This window comes from Gymnoscopelus braueri (assembly GCF_963280865.1).
Source record: "Gymnoscopelus braueri genome assembly, chromosome: 9".
NCBI lineage: Eukaryota > Metazoa > Chordata > Actinopteri > Myctophiformes > Myctophidae > Gymnoscopelus > Gymnoscopelus braueri.
In genome coordinates, this window is record NC_137610.1 from 53,437,830 (window position 1) to 53,443,964 (window position 6,135).

A 6,135-nucleotide genomic window follows, 5' to 3' on the forward strand; every position below is an offset into this window, starting at 1 on the left:
TTGAGAAGCTGGAGACAAGGAATACAGGTAACAACAACTTTAAAGATGTTTCCGCTGAGAAGGACATTAATGGCCATCCAATCGTTTTCATCTGTTTGATCACATCTGTTGTGTGCCCTCTCATCTGTTTATATTTACTATAGGCCTACACTACGATTATTTAAATTAATTCAAATGTCTTAATTCATGTGATTACAGCATTAGAGAATGATATGTCAGCCCTGAAGACAGACAACTCAGGTGAATTCATCTCATATAAACTTTAATATGCTTCTGCTGAGAATATCATGATGTGTATCCAGTCTTTTTGTGACTTCACTATATTTATATTTACTATATAAATGTATTATTTAAATCAGTGGTTTTCAACCTTTTTCATGCCATGGACCCCTAAATTTATATGCATTTGGCCGCGGACCCCCATCTGAAAATGTTTTGTGCCAGGGACCCCCAGAAGCAAAGATTTGAATGAAAAATGTGCTTTAGAAATATATACTCAAGGATTTGCACACATTTTCACGATTTTTCTAAAATAGCAGATCTGCAAGCTCATAGCGCGGCACTCGGTGCCGCACTATGAGCTTGTAGATCTGCTATTTTTGAATAGCCAAAGCTAAGTGGTTCAAATGATTCTGACGCTAATGTTACTTCATTTTGCCGGGGACCCCCTGGTACCCCCCCAAGGACCACTGGTGGTCCCAGGACCACTGGTTGAGAACTACCGATTTAAATGACTATAAAAGAAAAGTTCAGCGGAATTGTGGAACATTTGTAAGAAATGCATTTGTGGGATGAGCAGCACAGCTGAGTGTGTGGGTTGTGCCCATGGAAATGTGGTACATGGGTGGCTCCGTGTCTCCCCATAGGATCCCACTCTAACACACCTCCAGGCCATTAAGGGACCGTTACACTAATCTTATCCGAGGGACAGGCCTTCATTTTCCCATACAAGTGCCGTCCTGAGTCCCTCTGTTTTTCTGGAGGTTCTTCCCCGGAGAGGGGAGAGGGGAACAGCCCAGGACTCTGTGTCTCTCCATAGGATCCTTTTAAACAGACCTTGTTTAGAGTGGGATCCTGGGGAGACAGAGCCACCCATGTACCCCATGTACCCCCCAGGTACCCCATGTACCCCCATATACCCTGGGGTAGGAAACTCAAAACGAGAGTCAACAGCAGAATAAGCAGAATAATCTTTTTCTTGGGCACAACACACACACACACACACACACACACACACACACACACACACACACACACACACACACACACACACACACATGCATGTTTCTTACAAATGAGGCTCCATTTATAAGAGAAATAAACAGGCTTTCCAACATTATAAAAGTTATTGCCAAGGAGCATTGTATCATAACAGAAGTATTATCTACCAAATACACATTTCTGAACTTTTAGTTTTATGTGTCGATGGTTCTGCTGAGAATAACAAGATGTGTATCCAGTCCAGTGGCATCATGACCTTTGACACTGAGGGGGCACGTGCCCATGACCCCCTGATTGTCGGGATGCCATTTTATTTATTTATTTAATTTTACATGTATTTAATTTTTCAGTCACATTAGCCCTGAAGTCTTTTTGTCTTTGCCAAAACGTGGCAGAGCACGATTCGCAAAACGTGACAAAACAAAAAAAAAAGATTCTCTATCAATTAGATTTTTTTCTATCAGTTAGAAGGCTCAACTGACAGGGGAAAAAAGTCATTTTGGGGGTGAACTACTCCTTTAATGTAATAGTTCTGCATAACATTATGTGAATCCAGTCTTTTTCATGTTCTCTTAACGTGTGGCCTCACTCTGTTTATGTTTAAGATTATTTAAATGACTAATAAAGTTTTAATTCATGTGTTTACAGCCTTGCAGATTGCCCTGAAGACACAGAACTCAGGTGAATTCATGTTAAATAAACTTTAATAGATGATTTTGCTGAGAATAACATATGTATCCAGTATTTTTGACATGGGACCTCACGATTTATATTTACTATATAAATATTGTATTAAATAAATGTAGCCTATACGTTTCAATTCCTGTGTTTACAGCCTTGCAGAATGATGTGTCAGACCTGAAGACACAGAACTCGGGTGAATTCATGTTAAATAAACTTTAATAGATGGTTTTGCAGAGAATAACATGATGTGTATCCAGTGTTTTTGACACGTGACCTTTCACTATTTATATGTACTATATAAAGATTATATTTAAATAAATGTATACTTTTCAATTCCTGTGTTTACAGCCTTGCAGAATGACGTGTCGGACCTGAAGACAGAGAACTCAGGTGAATTCATCTCACATAAACTTTAATAAACATAATACAAAAAGTTCATAAATGTGTAGGATTCCACTCTAACAGACTTTGGTTAGAGTGGAATCCTATAGGGAGACACAGAGCCACCCTTATCCACCATGTACCCCAGGTACCCCATGTACCCCCATGAACCCCAGGTACCCCAGATATTGGCTCATTATCCCTATGTGACTAGACTTAAGAGTAACAATAATTCTCTGGGTGGTAGGCATTGGGGATGTAGTGGGTTTGTATAACACATGAGCTTCAGTGCATTTCTCTAGTCAGAGGAGTAGGATAGGTTGTTTCAGTGGAGTCTCTTGACTGAGTGAAGGTCAAGTTGATATTTCTGTTGAAGCGGGCCAGTAAGTTTAGGGGGCCCCTCTGCCTCCTGCCTTTCTTATAACTATGATATCCTCAGATCCATAGTTTGTCTTAAGTCTGGGACTGGATATTGTGGTAGGGGATTAAGTTATTAAAGGGCTTACAGATGGTGACCAGACTTAGACTAAAAATGTGCCGCAAATTCCCTGAAGGCCACGGGCCTGCTAACACAGTCGAATTTGCTCTGAAATCACCATGGCGGAGAACAGGTTGTTCTTCCGTCGCCACAAGTAAATATACAGTTTTACGCTTCTGTGTGTTGCTTGTTTAAAAGGTCCCTGAGCCCGGGGACCTCCTATCTGTATTGAACGCCGCTCCAGTCGTGGTCTGGGACGGTTAATAAGGCGCCCAACCTGGTGGCAGGCAATGAGTACTGCATGTCTAACCACTAAACATTTTACTGTTCTATGGTGATGTATTAGATAGGCTACTTATCCTGTTAACCCTTTAAGACCGGGGGACGCATCTGTGTAACCACTTTATCCATATTTTATATATAAATATATATATATATATATATATATATATATATATATATTTAGCAGATATACAAGCTCATAGCGCGGCACCGAGTGCCGCGCTATGAGCTTGTAGATCTGCTATTTGTTTTTAAATCGTGTTTTTTTTTTGCAAATCTTTGAATATATATCTATAAAGCAATTGTTTTTTACTCAAATCTTTGCTTCTGGGGGTCCCTGGATTTTTTTTTTTTGAGATGGGGGTCCGCAGCCAAATACGTTGTGGGGCTCCTTGACACTGACATTAATATTATAGCAACATAAGTGTTTCAGAAAACTGTTTTAAACTGATTTAGAAGACATTTGTAGAATCCCCAGAAGCAATAACATTTTAGCTAGAAATGCTCGCTTTAAATATATATATATTCAAAGATTTGCACAAAATTTTTCACGATTTAAAAAAAATAGCAGATCTACAAGCTCATAGCGCGGCACCGAGTGCCGCGCTATGAGCTTGTAGATCTGCTATTTTTGAATAGCCCAACGAAATCAAAAAATTACACACAGATGCGTTCTCAGGTCTTAAAGAGTTAAACTTCGAAACCCCTTTGAGATTAAAAAGTGTCATGCTTAACCAGCGAAATTCAAGCTGAGGCAACACATTGAAATTTGCCAAAAGGAGTAGCACACTGTTATGTGATTTTACAATCATCCGCGGAGATGACAGTGGCTTAATGGAGAAATGCTACAACTTTTGCTCAGTTCAATTTTTAGGAACCAGTACCTACAAAAACTAAGGCTAGTAGAACTCAAACTAAAAATCCAGCCACTCCTCTTATAGGAGAGGAAATTGCCTGTTTAAAATGGGAGGAAAACATAGTTTGTAGTGTTTAAACCTGGACCAATTGGACAGAAAATTACACTCAAAACGAGGTTTTGCATTCGAGTAGAAATAGTGAAAATTAAATGTGTTGCTGCCCATAGGTGTGTCAGATACCTAGGTTGTTGAAATAAAAGCTTGGCGAGTAGCAGTAATGGTATTAATTGCGGCTAACTCCCCCGTTCTGCACCAGTTGTATCCACTTGCGTAACCTGGAACAAGGAGACGATCTAGTTGAATTGATCACTCAGCGCGAAAGAAAGATCTTGGGACCACAGGATGATTGCATTATATGCATAAAAGTCATAAACCCTGACCAAAAGGTGTATTATTAAGGCAGATATATATGTGTATATGTAGGCAGACCGCATCTGTATATATATATATATATATATACATATATATTTAGGAAGAACCGTGCACTTAGTTGACGGGGAAACCTAGGACATGTATTTATAGAAAATATACATTAAGGAGTATATGTATGTGTAGAACCATACGTGTATTGAGACAGATGTATATGTGTGTATAGAAAACCCTATATATATGGTCATATGGACAGTTGTTGCATTTATATATCGTCTCTGTCAGGTGGAAACCTTTCCTTTTTGTCTCCGCCAGGCCGAAGGCATGGCGAGAGAGTATGTTTTACCCTCCGTCCGTCCGTGTGTGTGTCCGTCCGTCCGTGTGTCCTGTCCGTGTGTCCTGTCCGTGTGTTAGCAGCTAATCTCCGGCACCGTTGGCCCGGTCGCTGCGAAACTGTGCACACACACTCCCTGGATGCCAATTCAGAACCTCTGCCTCAAAATTTTCACATGGGCTTGTTATAGCGCCACCTGGAGGCCGATTTGTGCAAAACCCATTTTTTGGTGATAAGTATTCAAACCCTTTGCTCAGTACTGTGATTGGCTAGCGAGACGCATGATGAAATTCATAACCTATAAATAGCACCACGCACTTAAAAAAAACTGTAGTTCCATCACTGTGATGACCACTGTTCTAAATAATCACAATGGGTGTGATTTTCTACATTACTCCTACAGATTTTATCCAAACGTCATGCAAATCGGTACACAGTATCTCTATAGTCATGTGATCAACACGGATCTGTCCGATTCCCCATATTCCATCCTCATTGGCTAAGGTTCGCTTCCAAAATTTGCAGGATTGGTCCGTTTTTAACAAAATGTCTCAAATCATGAACGCAGCTTGCAATTTCCGTGAAATTTCACAAACACATTCCCACTAAAGGCCAAGGAAGAAATGCCACCCTTTTTCACATTGGCCTGTTATAGCGCCACCAGCAGGTCTAATTTAGCAAAACACATTTTTGGAACAAAATGCCTCAAATCATGAATGCAGTGTGCGATTACCGTGAACGACCTAAGAATAAATGGCACCCTTTTCACATTGGCCTATTATAGCGCCACCAGGAGGCCACAATAACGTACCTGACCTGGCAGAGACCTGTGCTCCGAGGAGCACTTTTTCTAGTTTATAATTATTTTAAAAAACATTTAAAATAGTGAAAATATCAGATCTACAAAGAGCTTGTAGATCTGATATTTTCACTATTGTTGTGCAACACTCTTGTATGATGAAGTAAGATATGAATGTACCAAATCATAAAATAGTCTAAATATAGAGATAAAAGGTTTTCTGCCCGACAACAACGATATGTTAAATATGAATAACTTGACAATTAACATAATAAATGCTCTTATAATTATATAAATAATTATCTAATTAATAGTAAAATATATGCTTTTATCACTGCTGTCAGGTGGAAACGTTGTATGTCCAAAACCATTCATTTTTTAGAATACTTTTAAAAACATTTTAGTGAAAATAGCCGATCTACAAGATCACAACGTCGCATTGCGACGCGTTGTGATCTTGTAGATCGGCTATTTTCAAAACATTTTGCAACACTCTTTATGATGAAGTAGGGCGTTAATTTACGAATAATTATGGATATATGAGGTTTCTGCCCGACAACAACTTTATAATCATAATTTATTAGATAATGAATAGTATAATATATTCTTTTATAACAATATAAATAATGTGATAATGCTCCTGTGTTGACAGACCAACCAAAGGTGGCCT